At 46.0% G+C, this 27,265-nt stretch overlaps 8 non-coding genes and 3 pseudogenes across 8 annotated transcripts; all 11 read left to right on the top strand.

The window, feature by feature from the left end:
* The first annotated feature begins 1,668 nt into the window (after positions 1-1,668).
* LOC130302174 (U2 spliceosomal RNA) lies at positions 1,669-1,859 on the top strand. The gene has a single exon (XR_008852474.1). It is a non-coding gene; the product is annotated as a U2 spliceosomal RNA (small nuclear RNA).
* A 2,091-nt stretch (positions 1,860-3,950) lies between these two features.
* LOC130302183 (U2 spliceosomal RNA) lies at positions 3,951-4,141 on the top strand. Its single transcript, XR_008852483.1, has one exon. It is a non-coding gene; the product is annotated as a U2 spliceosomal RNA (small nuclear RNA).
* Positions 4,142-6,225: 2,084 nt separating this feature from the next.
* LOC130302173 (U2 spliceosomal RNA) lies at positions 6,226-6,416 on the top strand. The gene has a single exon (XR_008852473.1). It is a non-coding gene; the product is annotated as a U2 spliceosomal RNA (small nuclear RNA).
* A 2,092-nt stretch (positions 6,417-8,508) lies between these two features.
* Positions 8,509-8,699, top strand: LOC130302172 (U2 spliceosomal RNA). Its single transcript, XR_008852472.1, has one exon. It is a non-coding gene; the product is annotated as a U2 spliceosomal RNA (small nuclear RNA).
* A 2,089-nt stretch (positions 8,700-10,788) lies between these two features.
* On the top strand, positions 10,789-10,869 carry LOC130302201 (U2 spliceosomal RNA; annotated as a pseudogene).
* A 1,478-nt stretch (positions 10,870-12,347) lies between these two features.
* Positions 12,348-12,535, top strand: LOC130302188 (U2 spliceosomal RNA). The gene has a single exon (XR_008852488.1). It is a non-coding gene; the product is annotated as a U2 spliceosomal RNA (small nuclear RNA).
* Positions 12,536-14,625: 2,090 nt separating this feature from the next.
* On the top strand, positions 14,626-14,785 carry LOC130302195 (U2 spliceosomal RNA; annotated as a pseudogene).
* Positions 14,786-15,477: 692 nt separating this feature from the next.
* Positions 15,478-15,657, top strand: LOC130302192 (U2 spliceosomal RNA; annotated as a pseudogene).
* A 4,895-nt stretch (positions 15,658-20,552) lies between these two features.
* On the top strand, positions 20,553-20,743 carry LOC130302170 (U2 spliceosomal RNA). Its single transcript, XR_008852470.1, has one exon. It is a non-coding gene; the product is annotated as a U2 spliceosomal RNA (small nuclear RNA).
* Positions 20,744-22,843: 2,100 nt separating this feature from the next.
* LOC130302169 (U2 spliceosomal RNA) lies at positions 22,844-23,034 on the top strand. The gene has a single exon (XR_008852469.1). It is a non-coding gene; the product is annotated as a U2 spliceosomal RNA (small nuclear RNA).
* A 2,099-nt stretch (positions 23,035-25,133) lies between these two features.
* Positions 25,134-25,324, top strand: LOC130302168 (U2 spliceosomal RNA). The gene has a single exon (XR_008852468.1). It is a non-coding gene; the product is annotated as a U2 spliceosomal RNA (small nuclear RNA).
* Positions 25,325-27,265: the final 1,941 nt, after the last annotated feature.

Below are 27,265 nucleotides of genomic sequence, written 5' to 3'. Positions count from 1 at the left end.
TTTTTCGACCGTACTAACTATGTAACTATGTAACATAACATGGGGGGGGGGGGTCTCCTGGCTGTTCACACAGGTGTGTCATTGCTGTACATTGACCATGCATTGCTTCTGTGGTATTGCAAAGGCAAAGACAAATGCTTCCAGCCATCCATTGCACTAATGGATTGGTCATCAGCTGGCTGTCTATGTCCCGCATCAATATAGACCAAAGTACAGAGGGTTAGGCTATGCTATTGTGCACCTACCTGATGCATCAGAAGGTGCGAGGCCCTTGCTAAATTCTGTGCACAGACTTTGAGATCTATACTTTAGACTGTATCTAAACCTGCTCCAACATGGACTGACATTCTGGCCTACCTTTCAGCCGATGCGACTTGTCTGTCGCTGAACAGTCGCTTTTTATGTATTCAGCACCTATGTATAATGTTGTAAAAATGCTCTAGAAGCTAAAGTCGCAGAAATGTCACACATATTTGGCCTGCAACTTTCTGTGCGACAAATTCAGACAGGAAAAATCAGTATAAATCCTTAGAAAATTATCCCCCAGTGTCTCCATCTGCTGGCGGTATTGAATAAGCATTGCTGCACTGATGGGGTATGCATTAGACGAAAAAAAAGAAGAAAAAGAAGAATAATACGCCCAGAAAAGAGGCGAAAAGGAGAAAAACGTAAAAAAACGTGAAAAAAAAGTAAGAGGAAGAGAAGGGAAAAAAAGGTGGAAATGGGTTTAAAAGTGATTTCGGCGGAGAAATATATATATATATATATATATATATATATATATATATATATATACGCGCACACACACACATATATATAAACGTATTCTCCGTTGAGATATTGCAGCCGCTGCTGTGTCCAGGCCCAGGAGCCTTAGCACTGTGCTGTGATGTCACTCAATACCACTGACATCACTAGGTGTAAACAACATCTCTCCTTTGCTGTGTATGTGACTATGGAGCTGTTTGGTGATGTCGTCTATTATGGCCTTCATAGAAGCAACAGGAGATTGTTGCATCCATCTAGAACCCTCAGAACTACAGTGCTATGATGTCACTCACTTCCACAGGCCTTGCAGAGTGTAAACAACAACAACCCAGCTTTGTTGTGTATGTAACCATAGGGATTTGTGATGTCACCTAGAACCTTCACAGCAGCGACAGCTTTATGAGGAGCATCAGCACTGCTCTGCCTGAGCAGAACCATCACCGCCATAGGTTGTCAAATAACCCGGGTTTAACCCACACAGGTAAGTCCAATGGGGTGCAGGCATGTCCTCTATGCTTACAGCTTCCCGTGGGTGTTGGTTTGATACCGTTTGGGGACAGCCAAGGAGGCATCTGCAGGCAACAAAGGTAGGTGTGTGCTTGTGTGTGTGTTTCCTATGCAGATCCTAAGCCCAGTGTCACATGCAAGTAGGAGGAGTAAGAAGGGTTCCTGGCAAATCCGGGTTATGGATTGCATTTAAAAAGGCCCCGTGGGAGTGCAATGGGCCCCTGTCTTGCTGCTTAGCAATAATGGTATGGGTTTAGGTTCTGCTGTGTGTACTGGTGGTTGACTGCCCCCCAGCCCAGAGTGTGCATGGAAAATTGTCTGGCAGCCTCCCTGACAGCAAGCAGTGATAGTGCCCATGAAGGGCACCTTGTTGGGCCCGCCCCTTTCACGGTTATCGCTTCTCGGCCTTTTGGCTAAGATCAAGTGTAGTATCTGTTCTTATCAGTTTAATATCTGATACGTCCCCTATCTGGGGACCATATATTAAATGGATTTTTGAGAACGGGGGCCGATTTCGAAGCTTGCTTCCGTCGCCCTATGCATTGACCCGATATGGCAGTATCTTCGGGTACAGTGCACCACCCCCTTACAGGGTTAAAAAGAAAGATTCCTACTTTCATTGCTACCTGCTTGCTGGCTAGCCAGCTAGCCAGCCCTGTGGGCCTTGCTGCTGCTGCAGCCAAAAAACAAAAGGTGGTGCTGCTGCTGCTTCTGCTGCTTCTGCTTCTGCTTGTGTCTGGCCGCTGTTGGAGCGTCCAGGCACAGGACTTCTGCTGCTGCTGACTAAATGGCCTCCTTAATTGGATCATTTGAGTAGCCAGCACACCTGTGCAGGTAGGGCATGACATGATAGGCAGCTGCCTTGATAGCGGGTGGGTGCTGAATGTTCCTAATTGACAAAATAAGATTAATGCTTATGAAGAAATATAAAATCTCATCCCTTCCCCAATATCGCGCCACACCCCTACCCCTTAATTCCCTGGTTGAACTTGATGGACATATGTCTTTTTTCGACCGTACTAACTATGTCACTATGTAACATAACATGGGGGGGGGGGGGGGGTCTCCTGGCTGTTCACACAGGTGTGTCATTGCTGTACATTGACCATGCATTGCTTCTGTGGTATTGCAAAGGCAAAGACAAATGCTTCCAGCCATCCATTGCACTAATGGATTGGTCATCAGCTGGCTGTCTATGTCCCGCATCAATATAGACCAAAGTACAGAGGGTTAGGCTATGCTATTGTGCACCTACCTGATGCATCAGAAGGTGCGAGGCCCTTGCTAAATTCTGTGCACAGACTTTGAGATCTATACTTTAGACTGTATCTAAACCTGCTCCAACATGGACTGACATTCTGGCCTACTTTCAGCCGATGCGACTTGTCTGTCGCTGAACAGTCGCTTTTTATGTATTCAGCACCTATGTATAATGTTGTAAAAATGCTCTAGAAGCTAAAGTCGCAGAAATGTCACACATATTTGGCCTGCAACTTTCTGTGCGACAAATTCAGACAGGAAAAATCAGTATAAATCCTTAGAAAATTATCCCCCAGTGTCTCCATCTGCTGGCGGTATTGAATAAGCATTGCTGCACTGATGGGGTATGCATTAGACGAAAAAAAAGAAGAAAAAGAAGAATAATACGCCCAGAAAAGAGGCGAAAAGGAGAAAAACGTAAAAAAACGTGAAAAAAAAGTAAGAGGAAGAGAAGGGAAAAAAAGGTGGAAATGGGTTTAAAAGTGATTTCGGCGGAGAAATATATATATATATATATATATATATATATATATATATATATACGCGCACACACACACATATATATAAACGTATTCTCCGTTGAGATATTGCAGCCGCTGCTGTGTCCAGGCCCAGGAGCCTTAGCACTGTGCTGTGATGTCACTCAATACCACTGACATCACTAGGTGTAAACAACATCTCTCCTTTGCTGTGTATGTGACTATGGAGCTGTTTGGTGATGTCGTCTATTATGGCCTTCATAGAAGCAACAGGAGATTGTTGCATCCATCTAGAACCCTCAGAACTACAGTGCTATGATGTCACTCACTTCCACAGGCCTTGCAGAGTGTAAACAACAACAACCCAGCTTTGTTGTGTATGTAACCATAGGGATTTGTGATGTCACCTAGAACCTTCACAGCAGCGACAGCTTTATGAGGAGCATCAGCACTGCTCTGCCTGAGCAGAACCATCACCGCCATAGGTTGTCAAATAACCCGGGTTTAACCCACACGGGTAAGTCCAATGGGGTGCAGGCATGTCCTCTATGCTTACAGCTTCCCGTGGGTGTTGGTTTGATACCGTTTGGGGACAGCCAAGGAGGCATCTGCAGGCAACAAAGGTAGGTGTGTGCTTGTGTGTGTGTTTCCTATGCAGATCCTAAGCCCAGTGTCACATGCAAGTAGGAGGAGTAAGAAGGGTTCCTGGCAAATCCGGGTTATGGATTGCATTTAAAAAGGCCCCGTGGGAGTGCAATGGGCCCCTGTCTTGCTGCTTAGCAATAATGGTATGGGTTTAGGTTCTGCTGTGTGTACTGGTGGTTGACTGCCCCCCAGCCCAGAGTGTGCATGGAAAATTGTCTGGCAGCCTCCCTGACAGCAAGCAGTGATAGTGCCCATGAAGGGCACCTTGTTGGGCCCGCCAATTTCACGGTTATCGCTTCTCGGCCTTTTGGCTAAGATCAAGTGTAGTATCTGTTCTTATCAGTTTAATATCTGATACGTCCCCTATCTGGGGACCATATATTAAATGGATTTTTGAGAACGGGGGCCGATTTCGAAGCTTGCTTCCGTCGCCCTATGCATTGACCCGATATGGCAGTATCTTCGGGTACAGTGTACCACCCCCTTACAGGGTTAAAAAGAAAGATTCCTACTTTCATTGCTACCTGCTTGCTGGCTAGCCAGCTAGCCAGCCCTGTGGGCCTTGCTGCTGCTGCAGCCAAAAAACAAAAGGTGGTGCTGCTGCTGCTTCTGCTGCTTCTGCTTCTGCTTGTGTCTGGCCGCTGTTGGAGCGTCCAGGCACAGGACTTCTGCTGCTGCTGACTAAATGGCCTCCTTAATTGGATCATTTGAGTAGCCAGCACACCTGTGCAGGTAGGGCATGACATGATAGGCAGCTGCCTTGATAGCGGGTGGGTGCTGAATGTTCCTAATTGACAAAATAAGATTAATGCTTATGAAGAAATATAAAATCTCATCCCTTCCCCAATATCGCGCCACACCCCTACCCCTTAATTCCCTGGTTGAACTTGATGGACATATGTCTTTTTTCGACCGTACTAACTATGTAACTATGTAACATAACATGGGGGGGGGGGGTCTCCTGGCTGTTCACACAGGTGTGTCATTGCTGTACATTGACCATGCATTGCTTCTGTGGTATTGCAAAGGCAAAGACAAATGCTTCCAGCCATCCATTGCACTAATGGATTGGTCATCAGCTGGCTGTCTATGTCCCGCATCAATATAGACCAAAGTACAGAGGGTTAGGCTATGCTATTGTGCACCTACCTGATGCATCAGAAGGTGCGAGGCCCTTGCTAAATTCTGTGCACAGACTTTGAGATCTATACTTTAGACTGTATCTAAACCTGCTCCAACATGGACTGACATTCTGGCCTACCTTTCAGCCGATGCGACTTGTCTGTCGCTGAACAGTCGCTTTTTATGTATTCAGCACCTATGTATAATGTTGTAAAAATGCTCTAGAAGCTAAAGTCGCAGAAATGTCACACATATTTGGCCTGCAACTTTCTGTGCGACAAATTCAGACAGGAAAAATCAGTATAAATCCTTAGAAAATTATCCCCCAGTGTCTCCATCTGCTGGCGGTATTGAATAAGCATTGCTGCACTGATGGGGTATGCATTAGACGAAAAAAAAGAAGAAAAAGAAGAATAATACGCCCAGAAAAGAGGCGAAAAGGAGAAAAACGTAAAAAAACGTGAAAAAAAAGTAAGAGGAAAAGAAGGGAAAAAAAGGTGGAAATGGGTTTAAAAGTGATTTCGGCGGAGAAATATATATATATATATATATATATATATATATATATATACGCGCACACACACACATATATATAAACGTATTCTCCGTTGAGATATTGCAGCCGCTGCTGTGTCCAGGCCCAGGAGCCTTAGCACTGTGCTGTGATGTCACTCAATACCACTGACATCACTAGGTGTAAACAACATCTCTCCTTTGCTGTGTATGTGACTATGGAGCTGTTTGGTGATGTCGTCTATTATGGCCTTCATAGAAGCAACAGGAGATTGTTGCATCCATCTAGAACCCTCAGAACTACAGTGCTATGATGTCACTCACTTCCACAGGCCTTGCAGAGTGTAAACAACAACAACCCAGCTTTGTTGTGTATGTAACCATAGGGATTTGTGATGTCACCTAGAACCTTCACAGCAGCGACAGCTTTATGAGGAGCATCAGCACTGCTCTGCCTGAGCAGAACCATCACCGCCATAGGTTGTCAAATAACCCGGGTTTAACCCACACAGGTAAGTCCAATGGGGTGCAGGCATGTCCTCTATGCTTACAGCTTCCCGTGGGTGTTGGTTTGATACCGTTTGGGGACAGCCAAGGAGGCATCTGCAGGCAACAAAGGTAGGTGTGTGCTTGTGTGTGTGTTTCCTATGCAGATCCTAAGCCCAGTGTCACATGCAAGTAGGAGGAGTAAGAAGGGTTCCTGGCAAATCCGGGTTATGGATTGCATTTAAAAAGGCCCCGTGGGAGTGCAATGGGCCCCTGTCTTGCTGCTTAGCAATAATGGTATGGGTTTAGGTTCTGCTGTGTGTACTGGTGGTTGACTGCCCCCCAGCCCAGAGTGTGCATGGAAAATTGTCTGGCAGCCTCCCTGACAGCAAGCAGTGATAGTGCCCATGAAGGGCACCTTGTTGGGCCCGCCCCTTTCACGGTTATCGCTTCTCGGCCTTTTGGCTAAGATCAAGTGTAGTATCTGTTCTTATCAGTTTAATATCTGATACGTCCCCTATCTGGGGACCATATATTAAATGGATTTTTGAGAACGGGGGCCGATTTCGAAGCTTGCTTCCGTCGCCCTATGCATTGACCCGATATGGCAGTATCTTCGGGTACAGTGCACCACCCCCTTACAGGGTTAAAAAGAAAGATTCCTACTTTCATTGCTACCTGCTTGCTGGCTAGCCAGCTAGCCAGCCCTGTGGGCCTTGCTGCTGCTGCAGCCAAAAAACAAAAGGTGGTGCTGCTGCTGCTTCTGCTGCTTCTGCTTCTGCTTGTGTCTGGCCGCTGTTGGAGCGTCCAGGCACAGGACTTCTGCTGCTGCTGACTAAATGGCCTCCTTAATTGGATCATTTGAGTAGCCAGCACACCTGTGCAGGTAGGGCATGACATGATAGGCAGCTGCCTTGATAGCGGGTGGGTGCTGAATGTTCCTAATTGACAAAATAAGATTAATGCTTATGAAGAAATATAAAATCTCATCCCTTCCCCAATATCGCGCCACACCCCTACCCCTTAATTCCCTGGTTGAACTTGATGGACATATGTCTTTTTTCGACCGTACTAACTATGTAACTATGTAACATAACATGGGGGGGGGGGTCTCCTGGCTGTTCACACAGGTGTGTCATTGCTGTACATTGACCATGCATTGCTTCTGTGGTATTGCAAAGGCAAAGACAAATGCTTCCAGCCATCCATTGCACTAATGGATTGGTCATCAGCTGGCTGTCTATGTCCCGCATCAATATAGACCAAAGTACAGAGGGTTAGGCTATGCTATTGTGCACCTACCTGATGCATCAGAAGGTGCGAGGCCCTTGCTAAATTCTGTGCACAGACTTTGAGATCTATACTTTAGACTGTATCTAAACCTGCTCCAACATGGACTGACATTCTGGCCTACTTTCAGCCGATGCGACTTGTCTGTCGCTGAACAGTCGCTTTTTATGTATTCAGCACCTATGTATAATGTTGTAAAAATGCTCTAGAAGCTAAAGTCGCAGAAATGTCACACATATTTGGCCTGCAACTTTCTGTGCGACAAATTCAGACAGGAAAAATCAGTATAAATCCTTAGAAAATTATCCCCCAGTGTCTCCATCTGCTGGCGGTATTGAATAAGCATTGCTGCACTGATGGGGTATGCATTAGACGAAAAAAAAGAAGAAAAAGAAGAATAATACGCCCAGAAAAGAGGCGAAAAGGAGAAAAACGTAAAAAAACGTGAAAAAAAAGTAAGAGGAAGAGAAGGGAAAAAAAGGTGGAAATGGGTTTAAAAGTGATTTCGGCGGAGAAATATATATATATATATATATATATATATATATATATATATATATATATACGCGCACACACACACATATATATAAACGTATTCTCCGTTGAGATATTGCAGCCGCTGCTGTGTCCAGGCCCAGGAGCCTTAGCACTGTGCTGTGATGTCACTCAATACCACTGACATCACTAGGTGTAAACAACATCTCTCCTTTGCTGTGTATGTGACTATGGAGTTGTTTGGTGATGTCGTCTATTATGGCCTTCATAGAAGCAACAGGAGATTGTTGCATCCATCTAGAACCCTCAGAACTACAGTGCTATGATGTCACTCACTTCCACAGGCCTTGCAGAGTGTAAACAACAACAACCCAGCTTTGTTGTGTATGTAACCATAGGGATTTGTGATGTCACCTAGAACCTTCACAGCAGCGACAGCTTTATGAGGAGCATCAGCACTGCTCTGCCTGAGCAGAACCATCACCGCCATAGGTTGTCAAATAACCCGGGTTTAACCCACACAGGTAAGTCCAATGGGGTGCAGGCATGTCCTCTATGCTTACAGCTTCCCGTGGGTGTTGGTTTGATACCGTTTAGGGACAGCCAAGGAGGCATCTGCAGGCAACAAAGGTAGGTGTGTGCTTGTGTGTGTGTTTCCTATGCAGATCCTAAGCCCAGTGTCACATGCAAGTAGGAGGAGTAAGAAGGGTTCCTGGCAAATCCGGGTTATGGATTGCATTTAAAAAGGCCCCGTGGGAGTGCAATGGGCCCCTGTCTTGCTGCTTAGCAATAATGGTATGGGTTTAGGTTCTGCTGTGTGTACTGGTGGTTGACTGCCCCCCAGCCCAGAGTGTGCATGGAAAATTGTCTGGCAGCCTCCCTGACAGCAAGCAGTGATAGTGCCCATGAAGGGCACCTTGTTGGGCCCGCCCCTTTCACGGTTATCGCTTCTCGGCCTTTTGGCTAAGATCAAGTGTAGTATCTGTTCTTATCAGTTTAATATCTGATACGTCCCCTATCTGGGGACCATATATTAAATGGATTTTTGAGAACGGGGGCCGATTTCGAAGCTTGCTTCCGTCGCCCTATGCATTGACCCGATATGGCAGTATCTTCGGGTACAGTGCACCACCCCCTTACAGGGTTAAAAAGAAAGATTCCTACTTTCATTGCTACCTGCTTGCTGGCTAGCCAGCTAGCCAGCCCTGTGGGCCTTGCTGCTGCTGCAGCCAAAAAACAAAAGGTGGTGCTGCTGCTGCTTCTGCTGCTTCTGCTTCTGCTTGTGTCTGGCCGCTGTTGGAGCGTCCAGGCACAGGACTTCTGCTGCTGCTGACTAAATGGCCTCCTTAATTGGATCATTTGAGTAGCCAGCACACCTGTGCAGGTAGGGCATGACATGATAGGCAGCTGCCTTGATAGCGGGTGGGTGCTGAATGTTCCTAATTGACAAAATAAGATTAATGCTTATGAAGAAATATAAAATCTCATCCCTTCCCCAATATCGCGCCACACCCCTACCCCTTAATTCCCTGGTTGAACTTGATGGACATATGTCTTTTTTCGACCGTACTAACTATGTAACTATGTAACATAACATGGGGGGGGGGGTCTCCTGGCTGTTCACACAGGTGTGTCATTGCTGTACATTGACCATGCATTGCTTCTGTGGTATTGCAAAGGCAAAGACAAATGCTTCCAGCCATCCATTGCACTAATGGATTGGTCATCAGCTGGCTGTCTATGTCCCGCATCAATATAGACCAAAGTACAGAGGGTTAGGCTATGCTATTGTGCACCTACCTGATGCATCAGAAGGTGCGAGGCCCTTGCTAAATTCTGTGCACAGACTTTGAGATCTATACTTTAGACTGTATCTAAACCTGCTCCAACATGGACTGACATTCTGGCCTACCTTTCAGCCGATGCGACTTGTCTGTCGCTGAACAGTCGCTTTTTATGTATTCAGCACCTATGTATAATGTTGTAAAAATGCTCTAGAAGCTAAAGTTGCAGAAATGTCACACATATTTGGCCTGCAACTTTCTGTGCGACAAATTCAGACAGGAAAAATCAGTATAAATCCTTAGAAAATTATCCCCCAGTGTCTCCATCTGCTGGCGGTATTGAATAAGCATTGCTGCACTGATGGGGTATGCATTAGACGAAAAAAAAGAAGAAAAAGAAGAATAATACGCCCAGAAAAGAGGCGAAAAGGAGAAAAACGTAAAAAAACTTGAAAAAAAAGTAAGAGGAAGAGAAGGGAAAAAAAGGTGGAAATGGGTTTAAAAGTGATTTCGGCGGAGAAATATATATATATATATATATATATATATATATATATATATATATACGCGCACACACACACATATATATAAACGTATTCTCCGTTGAGATATTGCAGCCGCTGCTGTGTCCAGGCCCAGGAGCCTTAGCACTGTGCTGTGATGTCACTCAATACCACTGACATCACTAGGTGTAAACAACATCTCTCCTTTGCTGTGTATGTGACTATGGAGCTGTTTGGTGATGTCGTCTATTATGGCCTTCATAGAAGCAACAGGAGATTGTTGCATCCATCTAGAACCCTCAGAACTACAGTGCTATGATGTCACTCACTTCCACAGGCCTTGCAGAGTGTAAACAACAACAACCCAGCTTTGTTGTGTATGTAACCATAGGGATTTGTGATGTCACCTAGAACCTTCACAGCAGCGACAGCTTTATGAGGAGCATCAGCACTGCTCTGCCTGAGCAGAACCATCACCGCCATAGGTTGTCAAATAACCCGGGTTTAACCCACACAGGTAAGTCCAATGGGGTGCAGGCATGTCCTCTATGCTTACAGCTTCCCGTGGGTGTTGGTTTGATACCGTTTGGGGACAGCCAAGGAGGCATCTGCAGGCAACAAAGGTAGGTGTGTGCTTGTGTGTGTGTTTCCTATGCAGATCCTAAGCCCAGTGTCACATGCAAGTAGGAGGAGTAAGAAGGGTTCCTGGCAAATCCGGGTTATGGATTGCATTTAAAAAGGCCCCGTGGGAGTGCAATGGGCCCCTGTCTTGCTGCTTAGCAATAATGGTATGGGTTTAGGTTCTGCTGTGTGTACTGGTGGTTGACTGCCCCCCAGCCCAGAGTGTGCATGGAAAATTGTCTGGCAGCCTCCCTGACAGCAAGCAGTGATAGTGCCCATGAAGGGCACCTTGTTGGGCCCGCCCCTTTCACGGTTATCGCTTCTCGGCCTTTTGGCTAAGATCAAGTGTAGTATTTGCTTACTTGATCTGGCTGGAAGGTGCCCGGGGTACCCGCTCCTTTTCCCTGGGGGATCGTTCCATCTTTTGGTGGGACTAAACCCCCTTGCTGACATCAGGGTAGCGGCTTAGTCCCTGGGCAACGAGGAGCGATCACCACCTACCTGCTTGCAGTAGGGGAGGTGTTTTGTTCTGCGATGGAGGAGGCTGGCAAGACAGAAGATCCTGCTGTAGGTGTACCTAGCTACGCCAGACTACGAAATGGAGTTCGTGTTACTCTTTTGGACCCTGAGAAGAAGGAGAGAGGCTTATTTTTCGTAGTTGAAGAGATTTTGTTCAAGCTCTTTGAGCTGAAGAAGGAACAGATATTATCCATGCTGGAATTTCCAAGAAGTGGTATCTATGACGTGGTTCTGGTTTCGGAGGAGGACTGTGGTATGTTCTGCAATAAAGCATTGCTGTGGAAGTCGCACCCTGTGTTGGGAGGGGTAGAGATTACTCCCCATTTTCCGACGCAGGAAAGACTTCTAACTGTAAGGATGTACAGTCCGTATATCCCAGAAGAGGAGATTGTTTTGTTCCTTTCCAGATTCTGTGAGGAGGTGAAGCCAAAAGGCAAGATATATAATCAATTCGGTCTTTGGACGACGAAGTGGAAATTTCAAGTAAAGTTTCAGAAAGCACCTGATGGAAGGCTAATGTATCCGCCTGGTCGTTTTAAGATTGGTACAGTTAATGGGGACCTGTTCTTTTCTGGCATGGACGACTTTTGTCGAAAGTGTAAGAAGTACGGGCATAGGAAAGATTTCTGCGACATCTTGTGGTGCTATAAATGTCAAGGAGAAGGCCATGAACCAGAAGCATGTAAAGAAAAGAAAAAATGTCACCTATGTGGTGATGAGGGGCATCTGGTAGGCACGTGTCCTAAGAGGAAGAAGAAGAAGAAGAAGGAGGGTATGAAAAGAAATAGAGAGGAGGAAATTGAGGTGAGTGAAGAACCGGAAGGGGAAGAAGCTCCAACTAGAAAAGTGGTGGAGGAGAAGAAAAGGAAAGAAAATGAAGAAGATGAATTTATACCGGTAAGGTATGGAGGCTCTCTTGATGTTGTTTTCGAGAGTGTGACAAATAAAGAGAAAAAGGCCTTTGACAAGGATTTGGGTAGTCTAAAAGAAAGATTGGGATACAAAATCAATGAAGCAAGGGATAAAGTTTATCGTTCGTTTCACGCAGATGTGGATAGATTTGTGGAAACATACAAAGTTCTGGCGTGGCTGGCGGTTCCAGCTAAAAGTGAGATGCAGAGAGGTGCAATAACTTGTGGTTTCCTAGAGTTCTTGATGGTTTTTGCATGGAGAAGAGGAATGACCTTTTGGTAATCCTCTTTGGTGAAATATTGCATGGTTAGTTTTGGTTAAATATTTTTTTATGTTTTAAATATGGTTTCTTTTATTGTTAAAAAAGATAAAGAAATAAAGAAAAACGGGTTTTCCTGATGATGAACAAAAAAATCAAGCTCAAATAAGAACTTAGAGCTCTGATGGAGTTCTGAGGGTTAACTTAAAAAAAAAAAAATCTGTTCTTATCAGTTTAATATCTGATACGTCCCCTATCTGGGGACCATATATTAAATGGATTTTTGAGAACGGGGGCCGATTTCGAAGCTTGCTTCCGTCGCCCTATGCATTGACCCGATATGGCAGTATCTTCGGGTACAGTGCACCACCCCCTTACAGGGTTAAAAAGAAAGATTCCTACTTTCATTGCTACCTGCTTGCTGGCTAGCCAGCTAGCCAGCCCTGTGGGCCTTGCTGCTGCTGCAGCCAAAAAACAAAAGGTGGTGCTGCTGCTGCTTCTGCTGCTTCTGCTTCTGCTTGTGTCTGGCCGCTGTTGGAGCGTCCAGGCACAGGACTTCTGCTGCTGCTGACTAAATGGCCTCCTTAATTGGATCATTTGAGTAGCCAGCACACCTGTGCAGGTAGGGCATGACATGATAGGCAGCTGCCTTGATAGCGGGTGGGTGCTGAATGTTCCTAATTGACAAAATAAGATTAATGCTTATGAAGAAATATAAAATCTCATCCCTTCCCCAATATCGCGCCACACCCCTACCCCTTAATTCCCTGGTTGAACTTGATGGACATATGTCTTTTTTCGACCGTACTAACTATGTAACTATGTAACATAACATGGGGGGGGGTCTCCTGGCTGTTCACACAGGTGTGTCATTGCTGTACATTGAAGATGCATTGCTTCTGTGGTATTGCAAAGGCAAAGACAAATGCTTCCAGCCATCCATTGCACTAATGGATTGGTCATCAGCTGGCTGTCTATGTCCCGCATCAATATAGACCAAAGTACAGAGGGTTAGGCTATGCTATTGTGCACCTACCTGATGCATCAGAAGGTGCGAGGCCCTTGCTAAATTCTGTGCACAGACTTTGAGATCTATACTTTAGACTGTATCTAAACCTGCTCCAACATGGACTGACATTCTGGCCTACTTTCAGCCGATGCGACTTGTCTGTCGCTGAACAGTCGCTTTTTATGTATTCAGCACCTATGTATAATGTTGTAAAAATGCTCTAGAAGCTAAAGTCGCAGAAATGTCACACATATTTGGCCTGCAACTTTCTGTGCGACAAATTCAGACAGGAAAAATCAGTATAAATCCTTAGAAAATTATCCCCCAGTGTCTCCATCTGCTGGCGGTATTGAATAAGCATTGCTGCACTGATGGGGTATGCATTAGACGAAAAAAAAGAAGAAAAAGAAGAATAATACGCCCAGAAAAGAGGCGAAAAGGAGAAAAACGTAAAAAAACGTGAAAAAAAAGTAAGAGGAAGAGAAGGGAAAAAAAGGTGGAAATGGGTTTAAAAGTGATTTCGGCGGAGAAATATATATATATATATATATATATATATATATATATATATATATATATACGCGCACACACACACATATATATAAACGTATTCTCCGTTGACATATTGCAGCCGCTGCTGTGTCCAGGCCCAGGAGCCTTAGCACTGTGCTGTGATGTCACTCAATACCACTGACATCACTAGGTGTAAACAACATCTCTCCTTTGCTGTGTATGTGACTATGGAGCTGTTTGGTGATGTCGTCTATTATGGCCTTCATAGAAGCAACAGGAGATTGTTGCATCCATCTAGAACCCTCAGAACTACAGTGCTATGATGTCACTCACTTCCACAGGCCTTGCAGAGTGTAAACAACAACAACCCAGCTTTGTTGTGTATGTAACCATAGGGATTTGTGATGTCACCTAGAACCTTCACAGCAGCGACAGCTTTATGAGGAGCATCAGCACTGCTCTGCCTGAGCAGAACCATCACCGCCATAGGTTGTCAAATAACCCGGGTTTAACCCACACAGGTAAGTCCAATGGGGTGCAGGCATGTCCTCTATGCTTACAGCTTCCCGTGGGTGTTGGTTTGATACCGTTTGGGGACAGCCAAGGAGGCATCTGCAGGCAACAAAGGTAGGTGTGTGCTTGTGTGTGTGTTTCCTATGCAGATCCTAAGCCCAGTGTCACATGCAAGTAGGAGGAGTAAGAAGGGTTCCTGGCAAATCCGGGTTATGGATTGCATTTAAAAAGGCCCCGTGGGAGTGCAATGGGCCCCTGTCTTGCTGCTTAGCAATAATGGTATGGGTTTAGGTTCTGCTGTGTGTACTGGTGGTTGACTGCCCCCCAGCCCAGAGTGTGCATGGAAAATTGTCTGGCAGCCTCCCTGACAGCAAGCAGTGATAGTGCCCATGAAGGGCACCTTGTTGGGCCCGCCCCTTTCACGGTTATCGCTTCTCGGCCTTTTGGCTAAGATCAAGTGTAGTATCTGTTCTTATCAGTTTTCATGCTGGTGGGGATGGGTGCTGCATGGAGGATGCAGGTGTACCAGGGCTTTCCGGGGCTGGTTCTGAGGAATCAGCTCGACGGCTGCCCCGATGTGACCTGTTCCCTCCGGGTCTCGCCATGAGGCTGAGAGGGTCTAGAGCCGAGGTACTTTTGTGCCTCGGGGAGTGGTGACCCCGAGGTGCCGAAACTCACTGGGAGAATAGGCTCACTGAGTTGAAGCACGGGCACCATAATCTCTTCACCTTGTGGCACTCACCTCTTGATTCCCGGCCTTCTGGCTAGGATCAGAGAAATTTTTATAGATCCGGCCGGATGTCCGGGCAGTATATCTGCACACATTCACTTATTTATTTATTTTTTGTCTCACTGTGTCACTTTTTGCGTGTTGTGTGTTCACAGGATTTGTCAGGATGCGGTAGCCCTTCTGGGTGTCCCTCCTGGCGGTCTAGGGGAGGTGTGTGTGGCCATTAGGTTCCGCACCTCCCTGCAAACACCCCGGGTACTCCTGCTTCGCAGGGTACCTACCGTAATCGGCTCTGCGGGCAGATACCTTGGCTAACGCCAAGGGGGATGCCGGGAGCATTTGTGGTCTCCTAGTAGCTTCGGCGAAAAGGGACATCGAACCTGGAACCTCGCAGGTACCTTTTGGTCCGGAGGCGAAGGGTAAGGTTTGTTGGGGGGCCTCTCTCCTATCGGAGAAGGGCTTGCGATAGACCGCATCCTTTGTGCACGTTTTTTTAGTGTAACACGTTTGCACTTTTTCTTGCACTTTGGGTGAATCGAAAGCACGTTCCTCGGCTTTAGATAAAAAAAAAAAAAATCTGTTCTTATCAATTTAATATCTGATACGTCCCCTATCTGGGGACCATATATTAAATGGATTTTTGAGAACGGGGGCCGATTTCGAAGCTTGCTTCCGTCGCCCTATGCATTGACCCGATATGGCAGTATCTTCGGGTACAGTGCACCACCCCCTTACAGGGTTAAAAAGAAAGATTCCTACTTTCATTGCTACCTGCTTGCTGGCTAGCCAGCTAGCCAGCCCTGTGGGCCTTGCTGCTGCTGCAGCCAAAAAACAAAAGGTGGTGCTGCTGCTGCTTCTGCTGCTTCTGCTTCTGCTTGTGTCTGGCCGCTGTTGGAGCGTCCAGGCACAGGACTTCTGCTGCTGCTGACTAAATGGCCTCCTTAATTGGATCATTTGAGTAGCCAGCACACCTGTGCAGGTAGGGCATGACATGATAGGCAGCTGCCTTGATAGTGGGTGGGTGCTGAATGTTCCTAATTGACAAAATAAGATTAATGCTTATGAAGAAATATAAAATCTCATCCCTTCCCCAATATCGCGCCACACCCCTACCCCTTAATTCCCTGGTTGAACTTGATGGACATATGTCTTTTTTCGACCGTACTAACTATGTAACTATGTAACATAACATGGGGGGGGGGGGGGGTCTCCTGGCTGTTCACACAGGTGTGTCATTGCTGTACATTGACCATGCATTGCTTCTGTGGTATTGCAAAGGCAAAGACAAATGCTTCCAGCCATCCATTGCACTAATGGATTGGTCATCAGCTGGCTGTCTATGTCCCGCATCAATATAGACCAAAGTACAGAGGGTTAGGCTATGCTATTGTGCACCTACCTGATGCATCAGAAGGTGCGAGGCCCTTGCTAAATTCTGTGCACAGACTTTGAGATCTATACTTTAGACTGTATCTAAACCTGCTCCAACATGGACTGACATTCTGGCCTACTTTCAGCCGATGCGACTTGTCTGTCGCTGAACAGTCGCTTTTTATGTATTCAGCACCTATGTATAATGTTGTAAAAATGCTCTAGAAGCTAAAGTCGCAGAAATGTCACACATATTTGGCCTGCAACTTTCTGTGCGACAAATTCAGACAGGAAAAATCAGTATAAATCCTTAGAAAATTATCCCCCAGTGTCTCCATCTGCTGGCGGTATTGAATAAGCATTTCTGCACTGATGGGGTATGCATTAGACGAAAAAAAAGAAGAAAAAGAAGAATAATACGCCCAGAAAAGAGGCGAAAAGGAGAAAAACGTAAAAAAACGTGAAAAAAAAGTAAGAGGAAGAGAAGGGAAAAAAAGGTGGAAATGGGTTTAAAAGTGATTTCGGCGGAGAAATATATTACACCATAGCTATATAGCTCTCCATGTTTTAACTGCATATTCATGTTGCACCTATATCCTTGTGCTGGCAGTGTGCTGCTGCATTCTTCTGTTGCTGTATTTCTAGCCTAGTAGCGTGCACCTGTAGGCCAGGTCCATATAATAGTTTGGTATCAACTAAAGTGCTGGCTGACTTATTCTTTGTCTGTATTGCACATACGGGGGAGTGGCTACCTCCATGTTGGCCTTGCACCCCACCCACCTCTATCAGGTGTGTATATAAGGTGGCTTGGATGTTCCAGATCCTGCCATGCTTACTGAACTGTTCACACAGAGGCATATTCACAGAGTAGGGTCCGTCCCAGGAGGCTACCTTATCGCGGTGGGACGGTCCAAGCTATTTGACCGCCGGCGGAGACAAATTTGCGAGCTAAGTGCCTCACTATTTCATAGTTTCACATTTGCATCTATTACACCATAGCTATATAGCTCTCCATGTTTTAACTGCATATTCATGTTGCACCTATATCCTTGTGCTGGCAGTGTGCTGCTGCATTCTTCTGTTGCTGTATTTCTAGCCTAGTAGCGTGCACCTGTAGGCCAGGTCCATATAATAGTTTGGTATCAACTAAAGTGCTGGCTGACTTATTCTTTGTCTGTATTGCACATACGGGGGAGTGGCTACCTCCATGTTGGCCTTGCACCCCACCCACCTCTATCAGGTGTGTATATAAGGTGGCTTGGATGTTCCAGATCCTGCCATGCTTACTGAACTGTTCACACAGAGGCATATTCACAGAGTAGGGTCCGTCCCAGGAGGCTACCTTATCGCGGTGGGACGGTCCAAGCTATTTGACCGCCGGCGGAGACAAATTTGCGAGCTAAGTGCCTCACTATTTCATAGTTTCACATTTGCATCTATTACACCATAGCTATATAGCTCTCCATGTTTTAACTGCATATTCATGTTGCACCTATATCCTTGTGCTGGCAGTGTGCTGCTGCATTCTTCTGTTGCTGTATTTCTAGCCTAGTAGCGTGCACCTGTAGGCCAGGTCCATATAATAGTTTGGTATCAACTAAAGTGCTGGCTGACTTATTCTTTGTCTGTATTGCACATACGGGGGAGTGGCTACCTCCATGTTGGCCTTGCACCCCACCCACCTCTATCAGGTGTGTATATAAGGTGGCTTGGATGTTCCAGATCCTGCCATGCTTACTGAACTGTTCACACAGAGGCATATTCACAGAGTAGGGTCCGTCCCAGGAGGCTACCTTATCGCGGTGGGACGGTCCAAGCTATTTGACCGCCGGCGGAGACAAATTTGCGAGCTAAGTGCCTCAATATTTCATAGTTTCACATTTGCATCTATTACACCATAGCTATATAGCTCTCCATGTTTTAACTGCATATTCATGTTGCACCTATATCCTTGTGCTGGCAGTGTGCTGCTGCATTCTTCTGTTGCTGTATTTCTAGCCTAGTAGCGTGCACCTGTAGGCCAGGTCCATATAATAGTTTGGTATCAACTAAAGTGCTGGCTGACTTATTCTTTGTCTGTATTGCACATACGGGGGAGTGGCTACCTCCATGTTGGCCTTGCACCCCACCCACCTCTATCAGGTGTGTATATAAGGTGGCTTGGATGTTCCAGATCCTGCCATGCTTACTGAACTGTTCACACAGAGGCATATTCACAGAGTAGGGTCCGTCCCAGGAGGCTACCTTATCGCGGTGGGACGGTCCAAGCTATTTGACCGCCGGCGGAGACAAATTTGCGAGCTAAGTGCCTCACTATTTCATAGTTTCACATTTGCATCTATTACACCATAGCTATATAGCTCTCCATGTTTTAACTGCATATTCATGTTGCACCTATATCCTTGTGCTGGCAGTGTGCTGCTGCATTCTTCTGTTGCTGTATTTCTAGCCTAGTAGCGTGCACCTGTAGGCCAGGTCCATATAATAGTTTGGTATCAACTAAAGTGCTGGCTGACTTATTCTTTGTCTGTATTGCACATACGGGGGAGTGGCTACCTCCATGTTGGCCTTGCACCCCACCCACCTCTATCAGGTGTGTATATAAGGTGGCTTGGATGTTCCAGATCCTGCCATGCTTACTGAACTGTTCACACAGAGGCATATTCACAGAGTAGGGTCCGTCCCAGGAGGCTACCTTATCGCGGTGGGACGGTCCAAGCTATTTGACCGCCGGCGGAGACAAATTTGCGAGCTAAGTGCCTCACTATTTCATAGTTTCACATTTGCATCTATTACACCATAGCTATATAGCTCTCCATGTTTTAACTGCATATTCATGTTGCACCTATATCCTTGTGCTGGCAGTGTGCTGCTGCATTCTTCTGTTGCTGTATTTCTAGCCTAGTAGCGTGCACCTGTAGGCCAGGTCCATATAATAGTTTGGTATCAACTAAAGTGCTGGCTGACTTATTCTTTGTCTGTATTGCACATACGGGGGAGTGGCTACCTCCATGTTGGCCTTGCACCCCACCCACCTCTATCAGGTGTGTATATAAGGTGGCTTGGATGTTCCAGATCCTGCCATGCTTACTGAACTGTTCACACAGAGGCATATTCACAGAGTAGGGTCCGTCCCAGGAGGCTACCTTATCGCGGTGGGACGGTCCAAGCTATTTGACCGCCGGCGGAGAAAAATTTGCGAGCTAAGTGCCTCACTATTTCATAGTTTCACATTTGCATCTATTACACCATAGCTATATAGCTCTCCATGTTTTAACTGCATATTCATGTTGCACCTATATCCTTGTGCTGGCAGTGTGCTGCTGCATTCTTCTGTTGCTATATATATATATATATATATATATATATATATATATATACGCGCACACACACACATATATATAAACGTATTCTCCGTTGAGATATTGCAGCCGCTGCTGTGTCCAGGCCCAGGAGCCTTAGCACTGTGCTGTGATGTCACTCAATACCACTGACATCACTAGGTGTAAACAACATCTCTCCTTTGCTGTGTATGTGACTATGGAGCTGTTTGGTGATGTCGTCTATTATGGCCTTCATAGAAGCAACAGGAGATTGTTGCATCCATCTAGAACCCTCAGAACTACAGTGCTATGATGTCACTCACTTCCACAGGCCTTGCAGAGTGTAAACAACAACAACCCAGCTTTGTTGTGTATGTAACCATAGGGATTTGTGATGTCACCTAGAACCTTCACAGCAGCGACAGCTTTATGAGGAGCATCAGCACTGCTCTGCCTGAGCAGAACCATCACCGCCATAGGTTGTCAAATAACCCGGGTTTAACCCACACAGGTAAGTCCAATGGGGTGCAGGCATGTCCTCTATGCTTACAGCTTCCCGTGGGTGTTGGTTTGATACCGTTTGGGGACAGCCAAGGAGGCATCTGCAGGCAACAAAGGTAGGTGTGTGCTTGTGTGTGTGTTTCCTATGCAGATCCTAAGCCCAGTGTCACATGCAAGTAGGAGGAGTAAGAAGGGTTCCTGGCAAATCCGGGTTATGGATTGCATTTAAAAAGGCCCCGTGGGAGTGCAATGGGCCCCTGTCTTGCTGCTTAGCAATAATGGTATGGGTTTAGGTTCTGCTGTGTGTACTGGTGGTTGACTGCCCCCCAGCCCAGAGTGTGCATGGAAAATTGTCTGGCAGCCTCCCTGACAGCAAGCAGTGATAGTGCCCATGAAGGGCACCTTGTTGGGCCCGCCCCTTTCACGGTTATCGCTTCTCGGCCTTTTGGCTAAGATCAAGTGTAGTATCTGTTCTTATCAGTTTAATATCTGATACGTCCCCTATCTGGGGACCATATATTAAATGGATTTTTGAGAACGGGGGCCGATTTCGAAGCTTGCTTCCGTCGCCCTATGCATTGACCCGATATGGCAGTATCTTCGGGTACAGTGCACCACCCCCTTACAGGGTTAAAAAGAAAGATTCCTACTTTCATTGCTACCTGCTTGCTGGCTAGCCAGCTAGCCAGCCCTGTGGGCCTTGCTGCTGCTGCAGCCAAAAAACAAAAGGTGGTGCTGCTGCTGCTGCTTCTGCTGCTTCTGCTTCTGCTTGTGTCTGGCCGCTGTTGGAGCGTCCAGGCACAGGACTTCTGCTGCTGCTGACTAAATGGCCTCCTTAATTGGATCATTTGAGTAGCCAGCACACCTGTGCAGGTAGGGCATGACATGATAGGCAGCTGCCTTGATAGCGGGTGGGTGCTGAATGTTCCTAATTGACAAAATAAGATTAATGCTTATGAAGAAATATAAAATCTCATCCCTTCCCCAATATCGCGCCACACCCCTACCCCTTAATTCCCTGGTTGAACTTGATGGACATATGTCTTTTTTCGACCGTACTAACTATGTAACTATGTAACATAACATGGGGGGGGGGGGGGGGGGGGTCTCCTGGCTGTTCACACAGGTGTGTCATTGCTGTACATTGACCATGCATTGCTTCTGTGGTATTGCAAAGGCAAAGACAAATGCTTCCAGCCATCCATTGCACTAATGGATTGGTCATCAGCTGGCTGTCTATGTCCCGCATCAATATAGACCAAAGTACAGAGGGTTAGGCTATGCTATTGTGCACCTACCTGATGCATCAGAAGGTGCGAGGCCCTTGCTAAATTCTGTGCACAGACTTTGAGATCTATACTTTAGACTGTATCTAAACCTGCTCCAACATGGACTGACATTCTGGCCTACTTTCAGCCGATGCGACTTGTCTGTCGCTGAACAGTCGCTTTTTATGTATTCAGCACCTATGTATAATGTTGTAAAAATGCTCTAGAAGCTAAAGTCGCAGAAATGTCACACATATTTGGCCTGCAACTTTCTGTGCGACAAATTCAGACAGGAAAAATCAGTATAAATCCTTAGAAAATTATCCCCCAGTGTCTCCATCTGCTGGCGGTATTGAATAAGCATTGCTGCACTGATGGGGTATGCATTAGACGAAAAAAAAGAAGAAAAAGAAGAATAATACGCCCAGAAAAGAGGCGAAAAGGAGAAAAACGTAAAAAAACGTGAAAAAAAAGTAAGAGGAAGAGAAGGGAAAAAAAGGTGGAAATGGGTTTAAAAGTGATTTCGGCGGAGAAATATATATATATATATATATATATATATATATATATATATATATACGCGCACACACACACATATATATAAACGTATTCTCCGTTGAGATATTGCAGCCGCTGCTGTGTCCAGGCCCAGGAGCCTTAGCACTGTGCTGTGATGTCACTCAATACCACTGACATCACTAGGTGTAAACAACATCTCTCCTTTGCTGTGTATGTGACTATGGAGCTGTTTGGTGATGTCGTCTATTATGGCCTTCATAGAAGCAACAGGAGATTGTTGCATCCATCTAGAACCCTCAGAACTACAGTGCTATGATGTCACTCACTTCCACAGGCCTTGCAGAGTGTAAACAACAACAACCCAGCTTTGTTGTGTATGTAACCATAGGGATTTGTGATGTCACCTAGAACCTTCACAGCAGCGACAGCTTTATGAGGAGCATCAGCACTGCTCTGCCTGAGCAGAACCATCACCGCCATAGGTTGTCAAATAACCCGGGTTTAACCCACACAGGTAAGTCCAATGGGGTGCAGGCATGTCCTCTATGCTTACAGCTTCCCGTGGGTGTTGGTTTGATACCGTTTGGGGACAGCCAAGGAGGCATCTGCAGGCAACAAAGGTAGGTGTGTGCTTGTGTGTGTGTTTCCTATGCAGATCCTAAGCCCAGTGTCACATGCAAGTAGGAGGAGTAAGAAGGGTTCCTGGCAAATCCGGGTTATGGATTGCATTTAAAAAGGCCCCGTGGGAGTGCAATGGGCCCCTGTCTTGCTGCTTAGCAATAATGGTATGGGTTTAGGTTCTGCTGTGTGTACTGGTGGTTGACTGCCCCCCAGCCCAGAGTGTGCATGGAAAATTGTCTGGCAGCCTCCCTGACAGCAAGCAGTGATAGTGCCCATGAAGGGCACCTTGTTGGGCCCGCCCCTTTCACGGTTATCGCTTCTCGGCCTTTTGGCTAAGATCAAGTGTAGTATCTGTTCTTATCAGTTTAATATCTGATACGTCCCCTATCTGGGGACCATATATTAAATGGATTTTTGAGAACGGGGGCCGATTTCGAAGCTTGCTTCCGTCGCCCTATGCATTGACCCGATATGGCAGTATCTTCGGGTACAGTGCACCACCCCCTTACAGGGTTAAAAAGAAAGATTCCTACTTTCATTGCTACCTGCTTGCAGGCTAGCCAGCTAGCCAGCCCTGTGGGCCTTGCTGCTGCTGCAGCCAAAAAACAAAAGGTGGTGCTGCTGCTGCTTCTGCTGCTTCTGCTTCTGCTTGTGTCTGGCCGCTGTTGGAGCGTCCAGGCACAGGACTTCTGCTGCTGCTGACTAAATGGCCTCCTTAATTGGATCATTTGAGTAGCCAGCACACCTGTGCAGGTAGGGCATGACATGATAGGCAGCTGCCTTGATAGCGGGTGGGTGCTGAATGTTCCTAATTGACAAAATAAGATTAATGCTTATGAAGAAATATAAAATCTCATCCCTTCCCCAATATCGCGCCACACCCCTACCCCTTAATTCCCTGGTTGAACTTGATGGACATATGTCTTTTTTCGACCGTACTAACTATGTAACTATGTAACATAACATGGGGGGGGGGGGGGGGGGGGTCTCCTGGCTGTTCACACAGGTGTGTCATTGCTGTACATTGACCATGCATTGCTTCTGTGGTATTGCAAAGGCAAAGACAAATGCTTCCAGCCATCCATTGCACTAATGGATTGGTCATCAGCTGGCTGTCTATGTCCCGCATCAATATAGACCAAAGTACAGAGGGTTAGGCTATGCTATTGTGCACCTACCTGATGCATCAGAAGGTGCGAGGCCCTTGCTAAATTCTGTGCACAGACTTTGAGATCTATACTTTAGACTGTATCTAAACCTGCTCCAACATGGACTGACATTCTGGCCTACTTTCAGCCGATGCGACTTGTCTGTCGCTGAACAGTCGCTTTTTATGTATTCAGCACCTATGTATAATGTTGTAAAAATGCTCTAGAAGCTAAAGTCGCAGAAATGTCACACATATTTGGCCTGCAACTTTCTGTGCGACAAATTCAGACAGGAAAAATCAGTATAAATCCTTAGAAAATTATCCCCCAGTGTCTCCATCTGCTGGCGGTATTGAATAAGCATTGCTGCACTGATGGGGTATGCATTAGACGAAAAAAAAGAAGAAAAAGAAGAATAATACGCCCAGAAAAGAGGCGAAAAGGAGAAAAACGTAAAAAAACGTGAAAAAAAAGTAAGAGGAAGAGAAGGGAAAAAAAGGTGGAAATGGGTTTAAAAGTGATTTTGGCGGAGAAATATATATATATATATATATATATATATATATATATATATATATATACGCGCACACACACACATATATATAAACGTATTCTCCGTTGAGATATTGCAGCCGCTGCTGTGTCCAGGCCCAGGAGCCTTAGCACTGTGCTGTGATGTCACTCAATACCACTGACATCACTAGGTGTAAACAACATCTCTCCTTTGCTGTGTATGTGACTATGGAGCTGTTTGGTGATGTCGTCTATTATGGCCTTCATAGAAGCAACAGGAGATTGTTGCATCCATCTAGAACCCTCAGAACTACAGTGCTATGATGTCACTCACTTCCACAGGCCTTGCAGAGTGTAAACAACAACAACCCAGCTTTGTTGTGTATGTAACCATAGGGATTTGTGATGTCACCTAGAACCTTCACAGCAGCGACAGCTTTATGAGGAGCATCAGCACTGCTCTGCCTGAGCAGAACCATCACCGCCATAGGTTGTCAAATAACCCGGGTTTAACCCACACAGGTAAGTCCAATGGGGTGCAGGCATGTCCTCTATGCTTACAGCTTCCCGTGGGTGTTGGTTTGATACCGTTTGGGGACAGCCAAGGAGGCATCTGCAGGCAACAAAGGTAGGTGTGTGCTTGTGTGTGTGTTTCCTATGCAGATCCTAAGCCCAGTGTCACATGCAAGTAGGAGGAGTAAGAAGGGTTCCTGGCAAATCCGGGTTATGGATTGCATTTAAAAAGGCCCCGTGGGAGTGCAATGGGCCCCTGTCTTGCTGCTTAGCAATAATGGTATGGGTTTAGGTTCTGCTGTGTGTACTGGTGGTTGACTGCCCCCCAGCCCAGAGTGTGCATGGAAAATTGTCTGGCAGCCTCCCTGACAGCAAGCAGTGATAGTGCCCATGAAGGGCACCTTGTTGGGCCCGCCCCTTTCACGGTTATCGCTTCTCGGCCTTTTGGCTAAGATCAAGTGTAGTATCTGTTCTTATCAGTTTAATATCTGATACGTCCCCTATCTGGGGACCATATATTAAATGGATTTTTGAGAACGGGGGCCGATTTCGAAGCTTGCTTCCGTCGCCCTATGCATTGACCCGATATGGCAGTATCTTCGGGTACAGTGCACCACCCCCTTACAGGGTTAAAAAGAAAGATTCCTACTTTCATTGCTACCTGCTTGCTGGCTAGCCAGCTAGCCAGCCCTGTGGGCCTTGCTGCTGCTGCAGCCAAAAAACAAAAGGTGGTGCTGCTGCTGCTTCTGCTGCTTCTGCTTCTGCTTGTGTCTGGCCGCTGTTGGAGCGTCCAGGCACAGGACTTCTGCTGCTGCTGACTAAATGGCCTCCTTAATTGGATCATTTGAGTAGCCAGCACACCTGTGCAGGTAGGGCATGACATGATAGGCAGCTGCCTTGATAGCGGGTGGGTGCTGAATGTTCCTAATTGACAAAATAAGATTAATGCTTATGAAGAAATATAAAATCTCATCCCTTCCCCAATATCGCGCCACACCCCTACCCCTTAATTCCCTGGTTGAACTTGATGGACATATGTCTTTTTTCGACCGTACTAACTATGTAACTATGTAACATAACATGGGGGGGGGGTCTCCTGGCTGTTCACACAGGTGTGTCATTGCTGTACATTGACCATGCATTGCTTCTGTGGTATTGCAAAGGCAAAGACAAATGCTTCCAGCCATCCATTGCACTAATGGATTGGTCATCAGCTGGCTGTCTATGTCCCGCATCAATATAGACCAAAGTACAGAGGGTTAGGCTATGCTATTGTGCACCTACCTGATGCATCAGAAGGTGCGAGGCCCTTGCTAAATTCTGTGCACAGACTTTGAGATCTATACTTTAGACTGTATCTAAACCTGCTCCAACATGGACTGACATTCTGGCCTACTTTCAGCCGATGCGACTTGTCTGTCGCTGAACAGTCGCTTTTTATGTATTCAGCACCTATGTATAATGTTGTAAAAATGCTCTAGAAGCTAAAGTCGCAGAAATGTCACACATATTTGGCCTGCAACTTTCTGTGCGACAAATTCAGACAGGAAAAATCAGTATAAATCCTTAGAAAATTATCCCCCAGTGTCTCCATCTGCTGGCGGTATTGAATAAGCATTGCTGCACTGATGGGGTATGCATTAGACGAAAAAAAAGAAGAAAAAGAAGAATAATACGCCCAGAAAAGAGGCGAAAAGGAGAAAAACGTAAAAAAACGTGAAAAAAAAGTAAGAGGAAGAGAAGGGAAAAAAAGGTGGAAATGGGTTTAAAAGTGATTTCGGCGGAGAAATATATATATATATATATATATATATATATATATATATATATATATATATACGCGCACACACACACACATATATATAAACGTATTCTCCGTTGAGATATTGCAGCCGCTGCTGTGTCCAGGCCCAGGAGCCTTAGCACTGTGCTGTGATGTCACTCAATACCACTGACATCACTAGGTGTAAACAACATCTCTCCTTTGCTGTGTATGTGACTATGGAGCTGTTTGGTGATGTCGTCTATTATGGCCTTCATAGAAGCAACAGGAGATTGTTGCATCCATCTAGAACCCTCAGAACTACAGTGCTATGATGTCACTCACTTCCACAGGCCTTGCAGAGTGTAAACAACAACAACCCAGCTTTGTTGTGTATGTAACCATAGGGATTTGTGATGTCACCTAGAACCTTCACAGCAGCGACAGCTTTATGAGGAGCATCAGCACTGCTCTGCCTGAGCAGAACCATCACCGCCATAGGTTGTCAAATAACCCGGGTTTAACCCACACAGGTAAGTCCAATGGGGTGCAGGCATGTCCTCTATGCTTACAGCTTCCCGTGGGTGTTGGTTTGATACCGTTTGGGGACAGCCAAGGAGGCATCTGCAGGCAACAAAGGTAGGTGTGTGCTTGTGTGTGTGTTTCCTATGCAGATCCTAAGCCCAGTGTCACATGCAAGTTGGAGGAGTAAGAAGGGTTCCTGGCAAATCCGGGTTATGGATTGCATTTAAAAAGGCCCCGTGGGAGTGCAATGGGCCCCTGTCTTGCTGCTTAGCA

Source organism: Hyla sarda, unplaced genomic scaffold, assembly GCF_029499605.1.
Source record: "Hyla sarda isolate aHylSar1 unplaced genomic scaffold, aHylSar1.hap1 scaffold_1154, whole genome shotgun sequence".
Taxonomy (NCBI): Eukaryota; Metazoa; Chordata; class Amphibia; order Anura; family Hylidae; genus Hyla; species Hyla sarda.
The sequence above is the reverse complement of the archived record's forward strand: the minus strand, read 5'-3'. Positions and strand labels throughout refer to the sequence as shown.